At 42.9% G+C, this 17,140-nt stretch overlaps 1 protein-coding gene across 3 annotated transcripts in view; it reads right to left on the reverse strand.

Annotated features, from left to right (window-relative positions):
* Positions 1-13,366, reverse strand: part of raly (RALY heterogeneous nuclear ribonucleoprotein) — a 191,444-nt gene extending 178,078 nt beyond the window's left edge. For 2 of the 3 annotated variants that reach the window (XM_061726625.1, XM_061726623.1), the window contains exon 1: positions 13,279-13,366. The gene's annotated coding sequence lies outside the window, so the exon portion shown is untranslated. Of the gene's footprint in view, positions 1-12,744; positions 12,794-13,278 lie in introns of those variants that run through there. The other variant, XM_061726624.1, reaches the window with a different exon arrangement.
* Between the last annotated feature and the right edge of the window lie 3,774 nt (positions 13,367-17,140).

Below are 17,140 nucleotides of genomic sequence, written 5' to 3' on the forward strand. Positions count from 1 at the left end.
AATCTGGTTTTGGGGCCAACGGATTTAGGCCACGTTTACACAGAGCCGGGTATTTACAAAAACGGATATTTCCCCCTCTACATTTTGAAAAATACCATCATTTACACAAACCCGCATAAATAAATACGCTATTATGGTGCAATGAGCAGCCAAACCTGCAGGGGGCAGTGTAACGAGAAGATAAAGTCATGCTAGCCAATCAGAATCCTGGAAAAAATCTCAACAAATGACACATGTAACTTCCAGTTACTTCCAATATGAACGAGAGTCTTTTGTTTGGAGTGACAGAGAAGTGGAGTTACTTTTAAGTGTGACTTTAGAATATAAAACAGGTAAAATACAAGAAAATATTGACGGTGGCCAAACAAATTGTAAACACAGGTCGCACTCATGACGCTGGTGATGTTTCTGTTGCATAATGTGACGTTCTGAAGCCTAAATGTCCGTTTCTCTCTGTTTAGACGCAAACGTGAAGACGGAGTTTTTAAAAATCTCCACCTTGGCCGGAGTTTTCAGAAATGATGGTTTTTGGTGACTTTGAGCTTCGTTTTCGTGTAAACGAACGGCCAAAACGCATGAAAACACCACCGTTTTTGCTACGTGTAAACGGGGCCTCAATCTCAGCTCTTTCCAGATGATGTGGTCCACCATGATCCTCTGCTTTCCTCGGAATGGTTGGCTTCCACATACCCCCGCCCCTCCACTGGGGGCAGGAACCCCCTGGCTCCTCCTGGAGTCCAGGTGTCAGATGCAGTGGAGCTGCTCAAGCAGGTGACAGGAGGAGACGGTAAGGGAGGAGAGTAGGAGGTAGCGCCACCACCACTGCTGGGATGTCTCTACCCCAGATAGGTCAATGCTGATTTCCATCATAGAGTAAGGCCATGATGTTGCTAATATAAGGCTTACGCTTGATGGGGAACTCTTTCCAACAACTCATGTGTCACTGGCAGTAAGACATAAGTTCCTGTGCTGGAGCTTTGAGCAAGAAGGAAGAATTGAAGTGATTATGTTTGTAAAAATGACTAAAAACTAAATAAATGACTAAAATGAATACAAATGTTATCAGATCGTTGCATAGAAGTAATAACTAGAAAATTTCAGGAAATTTTGATATGGGCATGCCCTACTGCCCATTCGTCCCCTCTTGCTGCTTTGGTTTGGGGCTGTAGTGGTTGTGTTCGGGGTGGTTCTATGTCAGTTTGAGGTGTTTACGGTTGTATTGCATTCATTCTTTTGCTCCCCATAGTTATTAATGGGGCGCGCTTTTTGGCATCTAGCGTCGCCACGGTAACGCTTTTGACTGAGAAAAGTAATGCCCATCGAGGCACGATGGAGACGCATCTAACGATGTATGCCATGCATGGGTGCACGTTCCGGTTCAGGCTACATTAATGGATAGGTTTTTTTTTCACCATGGTAAAAAACCCCATCCGAATGAATGGGGCCACTTGGCATGGATTTTGACATAAAATTTCCTTAAATAGCAGCTTCATGAAATTTGAATATCTTGAAGTCCACAGCGTGCAGAGTCGGGGAACATTTGTACGATGTTTCTACGATAACCTGTTGCTTAGCAACAAGCGTCCAAATTAAAATGCAAATGAAAAAAAAAAATTAAGTGAAATTTCCCAAAAACTGTAATAATTGGCATAATGAGGTTGTACGGTCCGTTAGTGCCGATCGGGCCGAGTGTTTGAAAGTTTGAACAATGTCTCTAAGATAAAGTTCGGCCGAGCAATAAGCGTCCAAATTTTCGCCTTTTTTTTTGCTTTTTGGCAACTAGCGTTGCCACGGTAACCCCTATTACTGAGAAAAGTAATGCCCATTGAGGCACGATGGAGACGCATCCAACGATGTATGGCATGCATGGGTGCACGTTGCGGTTCGGGCCGTATTAATGGACGAAAAAAGTGCGGAATAAGAATAAGAAAAGGGAAACCTTTTCTGTATACCATTATATCGCCTTCATTTTCATGTTTTTACTCATTTTTTCGGGCGTGTTTTATTTTTTGGGGTTTTTTTTTTTCCACATCAGAGCGGGGTCATGCTGTACACCCGCTGGTGTGACGTGAGACTTTTGCGACTTTAGCTTGTTAGCAAAATGCTAGAAACATTGCCCTTTGGGCCATTCTGGACGATATGCTAGCAACATTGCCCTTTGGGCCATTCTGGACGATTGCAATATGGTCATGCCATTACTTGGCATGCCCATAATAATGATGGATTACATTTATATTGTGCTTTTCTTGGACACTCAAAGCGCTAGTACATACTGATACCCTTATACTCCAACATAAACATTTGTATCCAGTTAACAAGCATGCTGCATTGTGTTAAAGACAGCAGCGGTGAATTCCGGTTATCATAAATGTTCAGAGGACAGTTTGAGCCGGAGCTGCAGCTCAGGTGCTTTGAAACTGTTATCGTGCTCACTTGCTGTGTTCGTCTGTCCAATAATGCAACTGCAGAGATTCAGACCTCCTGTTGAGTTGAAATTGTGCTTGTTACGTTGTTTCAGGGTGCTCATTCAGGCATGACACCTATATGTTTAGTTACCATCACAATAGTGGGATGCAGTGCACGAGTGAACGGGGCTTTTGCAACACAAGGACAGTCAGGGTTCACAGCAGACTAACAGAGAAATAAGGTGAAACAAACTTCAAATTACGCAAATAATGGACATAGTTAAGAGAGGTGAGTGGAAAAACGGAGTAAGAAGATGAAGCAGAGACAAGGAGGAAGCGGTGGGGTCTCCATCAGTTTCTGGGGTACTGCTGAATCAGGGAGGAGTCACAATGTCTAAATGTCAGAACTCTGGACTCCCGACTGCGTGAACAGAGCAACGCAGGTCAAACTATGTTCATGACGGTTTAGTAGATTTATTTTTGTTTTTTTTAACCAAAGCCAAAAAGAGCTCACGTAAAAAAGAAATAGGTGGGAAGAAAGCAGCCGACTCAGGCCACGTTTCCACATAGCTGGGTATTTACAAAAACGGATATTTCCCCCTCTACGTTTTGAAAAATATCCTTGTTTACATGAACCCGCATAAATACGCTGTTAAGGTGCTATGAGCATCCAAACCTACAGGGGGCAGTGTAACGAGAAGCGTAAAGTCATGCTAGCCAATCAGAATCCTGGAAAAAAACGTCAACAAATGACACGTGTGAAGCCTGAATAATATGGTTCCGCGTTAAATCGACGGCGTAGCCTACGTACAGTCAGATCAGCCAATAGCTAGCCGTTATCACTTTTACATTTACAGTGATTTTATTTCTATTAACATCAATGTTGCCCCAAAAGGGGCGTGTCTGTGTGTGTTGCTGGATAACGCTAGTTAGTTCTGGTTTTGATAAAGTACCAATGGAAAATAAGGTATTTCGAGTATTTAAAGTTTTATTGAGACGTAACGAAACTGAAGAAAAAAAAACATCAAGCCAGCCAAATATTATTGGATTATATTTATAATAATTATGATATTTCTTATTGATAATTATTGCTTGACTTTAGTGCCGTTTTTATGCAGTGAATTTGCTAGCATGGATAAATGTTAATTACAAAGTTATACCGTATATGGAGTTCCTCAAGGTTCCATTTTAGGTCCTGCTTTTTTTTTAACTTTCCTCTACACCAGGGGTGTCAAACTCATTTCACATCGTGGGCCACATACGGCCTCCGTAGATCTAAAGTGGGCCGGACCATTAAAATTATACCATACATGCTGTATTATAGCATGTATGGAGGTCGCACTCAAAATATCATGTATTTCCTTTGTTTTGGTGTAAAAAAGCGCAACAACATTAGGAAAATGTTGAAATTCAATGAACATTCCTTTTACAAAACATTTCATGGAACACCTCATATTTCCTTAGACAAATGTGCAATTTACTTTTATCATTCACATATATGCATTGCAACTGATCCCACTGATTGTGCAAAGGCACAAAACTTTGACAATTAATTGGTATTGGAAAAATATAGTAATGCACTTTAAGATTAAATGAGATTTATAAAGAAGCAGATGGCGCATTGATACCGCTGTTGTCTTCTACTCTGATCAAAACAGTGCGCCCCCTAGCGGATAATACACGAATTGCATCTTATTAAAAATTTGAATTCCATGTCTTTTATGCATTTTTTCACTTTTGAATTACCCCGCGGGCCTTATCCAACCTCATTGGGGGCCGGTTCCGGCCCGCGGGCCGGTTCCGGCCCGCGGGCCGTATGTTTGACACCCCTGCTCTACACGCTCGTAAGCGTTCCCGCTGGCCTTGACTGGCTGACGGCTCAGCTCAACATTGTGAGTCTCTTAATGAGCCAAGGCAAATCAATGCTCATCTTGAAGTACTAGTTTATTGAGGAAAAAACAAAAAAAACATTGTGAAACCCCTGATAAATTTTACATTAGGAATGTAATTTCTTTCATTGCAAACCAGAGACTCCACTGTGCTTCTTTGTCTAATCCCCCACAGGATCGACGTGTGATCACAACGGTGGCAAACGCTTCATAGATTCATTGCTCAGTGGGGAGCTGACTCAAATAAACGGATGCGCGAAGTGTAATCAAACATTGACTGCAGGAGACAACGCCGTGTTTCAGTCATACGGAAATGACAAACCTTGTTTATTCTAACCTTTTTGAATACACCTCACATTTAACTATGGGACTGTAGTTGCATCCTGTAATAAATGAGGACAGAAGAAAAAAGCGTATCCCTTTATTGCCCCAAATACCAATTAACGCCTGTTAAAAATGTTCCATCTGTTTGCACACATCTGGGTGTTTTTCCGGTAACAGCAAGCTTGTCTTTGCCGCCTCTCACCCTGGGTGTTACTTCAGGAGGCAGCTCATCCTCGGTACACCGGTGCTGGAGCAGGAAACATGCCAAGTCATGTTCCCTTGATGGAAAGGAACATCTATCGAGGAACATCCGTTTAAAAAAGAAAACTGCTTTCAGAGTTGCCAACCCTCTGTTTTTGCTGCTTTTAAGCTGTTTTTATTCACACACTGGCTTTGTGGGAAAAATCTAGTGATACATTTTTCTGAAATGCAAATTCCAAGTGGAACCTTTTCTGTAGTCAAACATCGTCTATAAATTCACAAACCATCTATAGAGGAGAAAATAACGCCACGAAGTTGATCCCCAATTTTGTATTCAAGTTGCTGTTTGAAGCTGAACTTATTGTTGGGGCTTGGGTCAAAATGACCTAATACTCCTGTCCTTCTTTTCCTGCTCTCTCCTTCCTTCTTCCCTTCCTCTTTTCTCCCTTCCTTCCTTCCTTCCTTCCTTCCTTCCTTCCTTCCTTCCTTCCTTCCTTCCTTCCTTCCTTCCTTCCTTCCTTCCTTCATTTCTTCCTTCCTTCTTTTCTTCCTTCCTACTTTTCTTCCTTCCTTCTTTTCTTCCTTCCTTCCTCCCTTCCTTCTTTTCTTCCTTCCTTCCTTCCTTCCTTCCTTCCTTCCTTCCTTCTTTCCTCCCTTCCTTCCTTCCTTCCTTCCTTCCTTCTTTTCTTCCTTCTTTCTTTCCTCCCTTCTTTTCTTCCTTCCGTCCTTCCTTCTTTCCTTCCTTCCTTCCTTCCTTCCTGTTGCTGTTTGAAGCTGAACTTATTGTTGGGGTTTGGGACGAATAAATCTGTGAAACAGGTTGAATGTATTTGTAATTTAAAAAAGTGAGTCACATCCTCAAAACAATAATCCCTCAGTCTTTAACTGAATTGTGAATTACTTATCTTTTAAACTACATGATAATATTATCCATTATCCATCTAAGGCTCATTTAGGAACCATCCGAACATATTTATAATTAAAGCTAAATGATAACTTCCAGTTTTAATTTTCAATCTATGGAAGTAATTTTAAAGCCGTTAGAAGAACAAAAATAAAAGAAGATAACGCCTTTTAAAAACGCAAAAAGCAGCTGTATTTTTGTATTTTTGAGTCTGAATCAGGTTCCCGAAGTTTTTAAAACTACGAGACATTTCACCTTCGTGGTTACTCTGGAGAGGGAGGAGAGAGATGGAGGGGGCTTGGGGGGGGCGGTGGGATGTGACCTGCTGGCCCTCCATATAAGGGAGGCCAGCGGGTCAAGTACTCTGGGCTCAAGAGATGAGTCAAGAGAAGTAAGAGGGAAAAAGTTAAGTCTAATAATATGTGATTGGGTGTTTTATACATTTTTCACATTTTCTCTCTCAGAACCAAAACTGGAAAAAGCTGGTCCACCTCTCTGCTGGCTCCTCTCCTCAAAGAAGAAAGGCCGAAGGTTCATTCATGCTCCATTTCATACGTAAATAGCATTTCAATACATCATCGCCCTCATACCGCCACGCGTCTTTTACGCCGCCTTCGTTGTTAAGTCACTACATCCACTTGGAGGCAGTCCTGAGTTCAGAGGCGCAATATCTGTATTATTCCATATGGGATATTTTTTTGTAAGGAGGTGTTTTCGTGAGTTCCTCTTGTGTCAGCTCTTTCACTTCTAGCATGTTAGCTATACTGCTCAACACTGCCCCCCGCGGTTTTCCAGTGGTATTGCTCAGTTTGCTGCGTCGACGGCTCCTCATGGGCCATGACAACGGATCAAATTCCCCAGAAAGGACACCTGGAGCAGGTGAATGATGTCACAATTTCTGAGTGTATTAATGATTCATGACCAAAAGCTGGTATTTTGTGGCCGTCTGCATGTCCGTCTGCATATCGGACACAGAAAACGAAGACTGCTCAGCAGCTAACAAGCTGAGAGAGAGAGAGAGCCTTAAGCAGACTGTAAAGTAAAAAACAATAAGCAAAACAATTATCTAGGAACCCCAAGGTCCACCTGGGAATTTGCCTCAAACGGTCGGTACAAATCTTTTAATAGTTTGGTTGTCAGTCAGCTTGCTTGTCCCCAGGTTAGCGCTGCAGTCTGATCCAAAGTTAATCCACGTGGGCTCTTTATTCGTCTGCTTGACGGCAGGAATGCAAAGTTTGATGTTTGCCAGCCTGTACGGCCAACAATGGAGCTCTTCCAGTAACCTCCAGACACGTTTATTAACAGTTTCTTCACATGACAAAGGGTCAGTCCCAATACACCCACTACCCCTACTTTTCAGCACTACCCCTACATTTTGCACGTTCCCGTGAGGGTAGTGGTGTCCCAATTCCTCTTTGCATCTAGGGGTAGTGGACATAACGAGGGATTTCAGATGCTGACTTCGCAATCGAGGGCCAAAAACATTTCCCAGAATGCTTTACGTCATCTGAATCAAACAAAAAAACATGGCGGACATTTCTAATTTTTTGTGAATAAAATCAATATTTTGAGTTAGTTTCTGCATAAAAATGCATTTTGATTACATTTCTAGCAAGAAATATATATTTTACTTTCATAATATTCACTCAGTGAATGTACATAATCACTCGCTTGCTCGTTTTTTCAGATCTCGCCAGAATAAAGGCTGATTTATGGTTCCGCGTTACACCAACGCAGAGCCTACGGCGTAGGTTACGCGGCGACGCGCGCCGTACGGTGTGCGTCGCCGCGTAACCTACGGCGTAGGCTCTGCGTCGATTTAACGCGGAACCATGAATCAGCTCCCGACCCGGCGGCTCTTCTCATCCCCCGAAAACATCGGAGCAAATTTTTTTAACAGACGTTATTTGGATAAACTGAGCCGAGGTTGGGCTTTTCCGCCTGAAAAAATATTAAAACTTAATAAAGTGGCATATTAACAGCGCTACAGCTGAAATTAAAACAGCTTTTAGCTCTGGGCTTCCTGATATGGTGTGACGTATGTGCAAACGTAACTACGCAGTCGCTTACGTACCCGAACGTAAACCACGCAGTGACGTAGCAAGTGGTGTCCCAATCCCTAGGGAAGATTACAAGGGCCCTAACCCTTGTGGCTTCATTTTTAGGGCTAGTGGTAGAAAGTAGGGGGTGTATTGGTATTGGCCCAAAGTCATAGTGTGACATCGATGGTGGGTGCCCCAGATATCGAACTTTCATCTTCAAGCCTTAAAACAAGAGGACATTCCATAATATTTCCCCATTCACTCTGTGCACTCTGAAATCATGTGTCTGGGAGTTTTCCATCACAAAAACAATGGCCTCACCTCCGGGATCCAACGGCACTGAAACGCTGCAGTCCAGCTGTTGCACGCCAGCCGTCCTGAATCGGAGAGGGTTGTCCCACCAGAAGCCCCATGCACTGCTCCACTAAACACACGCACCGACCACGTCATTTCAGCGTTCAGCGGAACCACGTCGATTTCCACACGGCAGGGAGTCAAACACACAAACGGCACGGAGAGTGAAGCACACAGCGCTGCACTTGAGAGCTGCTGCGATGTCTTTCACATGGCCTCATTAAACGAGAAGAAGCCACTGATGCACTGAGTGAGAGCGAGTTAGGGGGTGTAAACTGCAGCTGGAGACACCTTCAAGTATAAGTCTCATGTTTGACCGTATAACAGGAGGATACAGCAATAAAAATCATTTTTAAAAGGCCAACATACGCCCTCTCATACCTGTAAGACTATGAGACCAGAAGAAAAAGAAGACCATTTATGCAGCTACAACCATAAGAGCTCGAGCAGAAAAGGTCAGTGTTGGAAGTGCACCCTTGGTAAATTACCCTGGGAATAACAGACCACCACTCACATGGACCTTTTTTTCCATTTTAAACTGTTGTTTGGTCAAAGTTATGATTCATTTTACATTGTTTTAAAACTGGAAGTTATCACAAACCATCTATAGAGGATAGAATAAGGCCATGAAAGTTGCTGTTTGATCTGAACTTATTGTTGGCGTTTGGGACAAATAAATCTGTGAAACAGGCTGAATGTATTTGTCATTTAAAAAAGTGAGTCGCATCCTTTAAAACAATAACCCATCAATCTTTAACTAAATTGTGAATTACTTATCTTTTAAACTACGTGATAATATGATGGATATTTGTATCCATTATCCATCTAAGGCTAATTTAGGAACTATCCTAACATATTTGTAATTAAAGCTAAATGATAACTTTCAGTTTTTATTTTTCAAGCTATGGAAGTAATTTTCAAGCCGTTAGAAGGATAAAACGATTAAAGGCAGCTTTTGTCAACAAAGTCAAAAGACCGCTTTTCAAACCCAGAGCAGCTGTATTGTATTGAAGTTATCTTGCAGAAACAAATACATGTTTGATTTGTTATTAGTGTTTCTGAAAATGAACTAAATGATAATTTAAGCGTTTTTTACTGACAATGGCCATGGTTACATGATGTTTTTTTAATTTGGAATTAATTATTCCGAATTAAATTATTCCGAATTAAACTATTTTCCTTCGAGTTTACATGGAAATAGTCATTCTGAATTGAGGTTTACTGTACATGGAAAACACGTTTGATCGGCTTTATCCAATTCAGCTTAAGGTCTGGGGGTTGGGAAGGTTCTGATTGGATAGGGGGGCGGACCGGAAGTTAAACTACCGGAAGAAAAACTAACTTAGCCGCTACAACTTTGAAATGCTCACAATTGTTATGTTTCCTGCCATCTGTTCTCTTAATTATGTCCAGGTCCTCCAAGATATTTATTAAATAAATGGTCTCTGCTCTTGACCAGCGTTTACTGCGTGCTGGAATCTTGAAACTTTGATTGGAAAACAAGCCCAGCGGAATATAAACGTCATGGAGACAGACGGGCGAGGGAATGAGCAGAAAGAAAGACCGGAATTAATTTAAAGTGGAATGAGTGTAAACATGATCGCAGAGTTATTCTATTAGGATTTAAAATCTGAATAAACCAGCCATTTACTTCGGAATTAAGTTTAATTCAGAATGGCCATTTTAATTCAGAATTATGTGTTTACATGATAATTTTTACTCATTTTAAATCTGATTTAATTTTAATTCTGAATTAAAGAGGAATTAAACTTCCCATGTAAACGCACTCAATAGATCGAATGAAAAGTTTAATTATTTTTGCTCAGGCGTGTTCATATGGGTCGGTGGAATAAGAAAAACTCATATTTTCACCAAATTGCCTTGGTTGTGTTGACAAAGGACATGAGACACCGTATACTGATTATTACACATTTTAGAGTATTAATGGAAAAAAGCAGCCGAAATGAGCTCCAGTTTAGAGAGTTTATGCGGTTACGTTAGCTATATACTAAAATACAGTGATTGATGGTTAGACTGAAAATGGAGGTTTTTGTTTGCATAGCACTTCCATATTTAGAGTATTATGTTAATCTATTAGCTGTTGGCTGGTCTGCTATCTGTGTAAATCATCTTGTCCTCAGAGAACAGAGTTTAGTTTTTTAAACGCTTAAAGTCAGAACCAGAGGAACTTAATATTTAAGGTTTGAATCCAAGCCAGTTTTTGTTTCATTGTTGTTTTCATTGTTCTCTTTTATATCAGGTCCCTGCACATTTGCAGCAAGGAAACCCATGTACACCATTTCATTTTGACAGCTGTCTTGCTGCCTCTCGGCTCTGATTCTGCCCCGTGCGCCGTGTTCGTTTCACCAGCTGCATTACTTCTATTACCAGAGCCTTTTATCTCCAAGTTTCTTTTCTTTCAACTCTTTTGAAAGTTTACATCCATGTGCGTACGGGGGTCTGGGGTCCCGTTTGTTCATCTCAAAGGAGACGGCGGGTGTCAACATGAAGGTCTCTGGGGGTGAGAGTGAGATCATACAAACAAAAAAAAGAAAGAACGGCATGTTTTGGCACAGAGGAGTCTCATTGATGCTCCGTTCCTTCCTCTGGATGTACCTCCATTCTTATTTTATATTTATTCATCCTAACAAAGCCTTTTCTCACTGTGAACAAAGGAATAGTCGTAAAATGCTCAAAACCTTGCGATCGATGACAGATGTTAAATATGCAACGTTTCCTTGTTCAGTTTTGCACAGAATGACTATTCATCTAAAAAAAATCAGTTTTTTGTCAGAACATTGAGGAATAGCAGTGATTATGGAGTAGAGTGGGTTCATCAGAGCCGTTGACTGCTAATATTTGGTGCCCAGTTCATCCACACATCCATATTTGTTCCACAACCTCCTTTCAAAATAAAACCATATTCGTTCCACAACCTCCTTTCAAAATAAAACCAACCATCCACACTAGACCACTGCAAACACCATCATACGGCCACCAATGCTCCCTGGGAATGCAAATGTAGTAACGTTGGTCTTATAAAAGCTCATAATGGGTGATCAGCTCCTCCTGTGGGTAGTTTCAGTTTCATTTAATACACAATCTAGTGGCATAAGTGCTGATTTCCACGTACAAAAAAAGTCACCAGCTTTTAATCGTCCATCTCCATATTGTTGTTGCTCATATAATGTTTGCATCGTTTCCCTTTGGGGATGAAGAAAGTAGATATTAATTAAAATTCTAGTTATGGTGTGTCTGTGCCCTTTTCTTCTGGTGACGGTCACGTTGTAATAAAAACATACTAATTGTGGATTAACAGAATCTATTTTTTCCAGTGGATTCGTGAAAATGAATAATAAAGTAACACATGTGATTATACCATAATGATAATAATAATAATAATGATAATAATAACATTAAAAGTGGTGACGTTAACAGAAAAAGTTAGATTAAACATTTTCTATACGCACTTTTTATGTTGATTCAGGCCTCAGAACTGTTCAGAGCACTACAGTCCTCTACCTAAAACTAACCACAGTAAATTAACTGAATAAGACAAATACATTATTCATTTTGTTCGTCTGTCTTTCATTTCATTGACAGTATAATGTCACAAATGTTACATAATGTATGATTCAGGGTAACTGTACGAAATAACAAATTGACTGGTTGTTTTTTTCCAAATAAATCACATCACAAGCTGAACCAACAAATCGGGCATTGATCAGGAATTAAATTGCTAAAACAAAGCTGAAACACCGGTGAAGTTCATATGCGTAAAAACGCGCACCAACAGTCACTGTGGTGATAAACAACATGAGAACCGAACAGAACAGAAGCAGCACATGCTCTACTTTGCTCCAGGACAGGTGTGGTGCCCAGATCCGTTACCCCTGTGGAAGTGCGTCCTGGCCGCGGGAGCGCGCAGTCGTTAGTGAGAGGTTGGTTCCTTCCTATATCCATGCTCCAGTTTGCCCATTTGAAAAGCAAAAATAGCGATATTTGGCCTAAATCTATGCACTAATTGCTGGTTTTGATATTCACCAGAGAAGGAAAAAGAAAGACAAAAAATTATTCATCTTACTTTGAAAAAGCTCAAACATCGTCAAAAAGCCGTTGTTTAAATCATGAGGATTTAAGTATCACAAGCGCACATGCACGCACGGACGCACACATACACTTATAATGATGTTTCTTTATTTTATATGTTATTATCATTATTACTTTTTAATCTCATTTTGTTATGGGGGTTATCTTGTATTATTACTATTACTGTTAAGGTTGTTTTATTTGACTGTTAAGTGTACTTAAACAGGGAATATCAGTATGGATCATATTGTTTCTGTAATGTATATGTATATGTTTGTTATGTGTGGACCCCAGGAAGAGTAGCTGGTCTACTGCATCAGCTAATGGGGATCCTAATAAATTCATAAATTCATATTATTCATTTAAGTGGCTGATATGAAGCATTGTAGCTCCTCCTCGGTACGACTGCGCGCTCCCGCGACCACGGACGCGCTCTCCATCAGGGACATCTCTTCCCTTCCCGCATCAGCACCAGCCAGAGCGGCTCTGAGCGCCTGGGAGTGATGGCACAAGTACACGTTCACACGGCCACTCACCCAGGTTCACAAGCGAGACAATCAGAAGGAATAAGAAGGAAAAAAGCCCCGTTCCTTCCACCTGAATCACCTCCACCTCCACCTGGATCCACCGTGGCTCAGGCACCGCTGCGTGCGCGATGCTCAGCCTAAAGAAAATGTAAAGCTCCCGTTCTTTTCTTAAAAAAAGAAAACTTTTCAAACTGATGGAAATTACACCCAAACTCCGGGAGGAAAATGTACAATAAAAGGTAAAATCTCAGGAGATCGTAGCGAAGGAAATAAAAAGACACCAAGAAAAAAAGTGATGTAATAAAATGCATTTTAAACAAACACAAAAAAAGCCAGGCAATGGCTTTAACAACTGAGGATACTGGCAAAATAGCGGACGCGCGCGCAAAAGCCGCAAGTAAAAGCTGCAGCATAAAAGAAACCAGAGAAATCCAACAATCCACTGAAATTGACAGAGAAAAGATGAAAAATGAAGACAAACCAAATAAGCAAACAAGAAAGAAAGAGAGTAACACCAAAGAAGGAGGGGAAAAAAAGACCTACCACCGCAGGATGTAAAAATGCTCAAAGATGCTGAATGGAGGTGTTTACGCCGTGACCGGACTGGAGCTCAGACAGCGCGTCGGCCGCTGGAGCGGAGATGGAGCTGCAAGAGCTGCAGGAGCTGCAGGAGCTGCAGGAGCGCACCGACTGGAGCGAACCACTGCGCCTCGGCCGGGAGGGGGGGAGCCGCCGCGCAGCCGCCGCGCAGCCGCGGGACCCCGGGGCGTCGTGCATCCCCTGGATCAGCGCCCACAGGAGAGGCTCTTAAGAGATATTCAGCCACTGCCCTCTTGCTCTTTATTGTTGATGTTTTTAAAATTGGAAGATACGGATCAGAAAAGTCTAATCTCGAAACCCACACTCCTGCAAAGTGCCTGGAAAATTTCATTTATTTTACTTTCAATTCAATTCAATTCAATTTTATTTATATAGCGTCTAATACAACAGATGTTGTCTCTAGACGCTTTCCAGAGATCCAGAACATGAACATGAACATAAACATAAACCCCCGAGCAATTATTATATGATGGCAGGTAAAAACTCCCATAGTGGGAGAAAAGCCTTAAGCCAAACAGTGGCAAGAAAAACTCCCCTTTAGGAGGGAAGAAACCTTGAGCAGGACCAGGCTCATAAGGGGGGACCCTCCTGCCGAAGGCCAGACTGGGGGAGTCAGGGACGTCAGCAGCACACAACAGTCATGTGGAAGCAGCAGCGGGATGACCAGAGGGGGGGGGGGTGCAGGCAGGCGGAAGCAGCAACAGCAGACATCCACGTAGGCAGGTGGAAGCAGCAACGGGATGACCGGGGATGGGGGGGCCGGGAACACAGGCCCGAACGCAGCTCCCGAGGCTCCAGCCTGCAAACATGCACAAAAGAGAAAAAACCTTACTCATTCAAAGTTTCTGTATAAGATTTAAAAACTAAATTAAAGCTGCAAGCAGCAATGAACGGGCCCTCGCGCATGTAATTTCCACCAATTAAGGTCAAGGACTCAAAACGAAGTCCGGTGACACCACCCATGACTCTTTATGTCAAACCATTGAAAAGTTATAGCAGAAAATAGGGACTATCAAATATCGACCAATCAGAAGAAGGGGCGGAGCTAATTTGCACCAATTATGTTCAAGGACTCAAAACCGAGTCCGATGACACCACCCATGACTCTTTATGTAAAACCATTCAAAAGTTATGGCCGAAAGTAGGAACTATCAAATATGGACAGATCTGTCAGGGTTTTGACATTTTCCCCAGTTTGTGTTTTCAGTTCTGTCCCTACTGTTTCCTATCTGCCCTGATTGTCTGCACCTGTGTCTCCCCTGTGTATATCTGGTCTTGTCTTTTCCTGCTCCCTGCTGGTCTGTACTGTTTCCACCCTCCGTTTGTCCTGTCATGCCCTTGGATTTGTGTACTCGTGTTTTTGGTCAACCCTGCTCTGCAGCGCTTTTGGTTTTGGTTTTTGTTTAATAAATCCTGCTTTTGCAACTCCTGCCTCCTGCTCTCCTGCGTTTGGGTCCTCAACAACCACACCTTGTGACAGAACGGACCAGCCATTATGGACCCAGCAGGAGAGACTCTGGATCTGTGGGAATTTTTCTACCCCAACACAGTGGAGTTCTTCCACCGCTTGGTGAAGAGGACAGGGGCCTGTTGCCAGCCTCGGCCTGCTCTCGTGGGGGTCCTGGACGCACCTCACTTTGTTCCTGAGGTAGTCCCGGACGCACCCCAGCCTCTTCCCCCCTTCTGGGGAACACGCCTGGCTCGAGGGAGGCCCAGGTGTCTTCGAACCCAGGGGAGGCGACGTCGGCACCTGCTCCAGTCTGTTCCTGCTCCGGTGGTGGTCCTGGACACATCGGCCTCTGCTCCGGCAGTGGTCCTGGACGCCTCGCCCCTTGTTCCGTCTCCGGTGGTGGTCCTGGACACATCGGCCTCTGCTCCGGCGGTGGTCCTGGATGCCTCAGCCTCAGCTCCAGCTCCAGCTCCTGCTCCCGTTCCGGCTCCGGTGATGGTCCCAGACCCCCCTCAGCCAGCGCCGAGGACCCGGGTTCCCCCCGAGCCAGCTCCCCGCATCGTGTCCGCCCGAAGCCGGCTCCCCGCATCCTGTCCGCCCCGAAAGCTGGCCCCCCGCATCCTGTCTGCCCCTAGGCCGGCTCCCCTCATCCTGTCAGCTCCTAAGCCGGCTCCCCGTATCCTGTCAGCTCCTAAGCCGGCTCCCCGTATCCTGTCTGACCCGAAGCCGGCTCCCCGTATCCTGTCTGACCCGAAGCCGGCTCCCCGCATCCTGTCTGCTCCCCGTATCCTGCCGGTTCCCCGTATCCCGCCTGCGGCGCCCCGAGACCGACCCCCCGAACTGTCTCGCCGGTCTACCTGGTCCCGAGGACGGCCCCCGGAACTTTGGCCGTGTGTTGTAAGTTGCGACATGATACAGGTGTGTACCAATTTTCCTGAATCTACATCAAACCGCATTGTGGGGCTTGAGGCACGAAGTTTTCTAGGGAGTGCTGTTGAGCCATTAGGTCACGCCCATTAATGCAAACATTAAATATCACATTTTTCGCCATGCCTGGCTTGCGTGCAAAATTTGGTGACTTTTGGGGCACATTTAGGGGGAAAAAAGGCCTTCATTTCGAAAAAAGAAATATTTCCTACAGATACAATACGGCCTTTGCACTGTAAGTGCTCGGGCCCTAAATATATACAACTCAAACAATCACTTTGACCTAATGTTAAACACACAGATCTGCTGTGTTGCAATCAGAATCACTACTGTAGTGCTGACATGGAGGGCCCAAATATACCACTTTGTCCCAATGAGGTGATTTAAATTATTTGGAGTCAAAGATTCACATGAAGAAGAGGAAGCTCCACTGGCTGTTGTTGTTTCTGCTCCATGCCCTTACATTGAAAGGACCACCATTTAGGCTTGCCAGGGGACACATTGGCGAGTATTCAAGCAAGTACACAAAGTACCAATCTTAATTTAGTAACTGGCTCATCATACTCGGATGAACAGATCACCGACAGATTTGGCCAAGGCACTTTTGAAAAAGAGATATCAAACTTATCAGCTGTGCTGTGTTTAAGTGGCCCACAAGTGAAATGATCACACAACTGAAGGTGTGAATGATTCCCTTCATTAGTGCACAACTCTCAGGGGATGTGAAGATATTAGCTCAATTTGTGCACATATAAACCAAACGTTTACCAGTCAATCTCATCCAGATAATAAGATAATGGTAATTATCTGTTTTTATTTGTACGTACTAGGGCAATGTGCAATGCAACATGCACTTTGTATGTCACACAACTTGGATCCTCTCAGTACCATAATATTACCATCGCTGGTATTTCATTATTGTAATATGCATTTTTTGCTCAAGTCACTTTAAACTCAAGTCACTTTAGATACAATCCATACTGCTTTTAAAGGCTGCTAAATCTATTTTGCTACTATGTATGTTTTATGTTTGTTCCCTTGTTTGATTGTATTGTTTGACTGAAATGTTTTTATGTTTTCTGTGGGGACTGCGGGTGGAAACTAGCATTTCTGCTACAATCCGGTGTATTTACACTGCTTAATGTAGTGTTCATTAATATGCATTGTCCCTTAATAAACTTTGATTTGATTTGAAGTGTGGGATTTTAAAACTTGATCAGATAAACAGATGCATATTCTGAAAATAAAACTTACTTAAGGAGCTGTACAGCAACTTATGTAAACTTGGAGTTGTCTCCATTAGACAATTGTTACACTCATAAAACAACCCCTGCAACTGCACTCAGTTGAACATTAGCTGGTAAAGCACTTCTGCTAAGTTTAATAACATGCATTTTCCCTGGAGCTGGAAATCGATGGGCCACTCAT

The sequence above is a fragment of the Cololabis saira genome, chromosome 8 (assembly GCF_033807715.1).
Source record: "Cololabis saira isolate AMF1-May2022 chromosome 8, fColSai1.1, whole genome shotgun sequence".
NCBI lineage: Eukaryota > Metazoa > Chordata > Actinopteri > Beloniformes > Belonidae > Cololabis > Cololabis saira.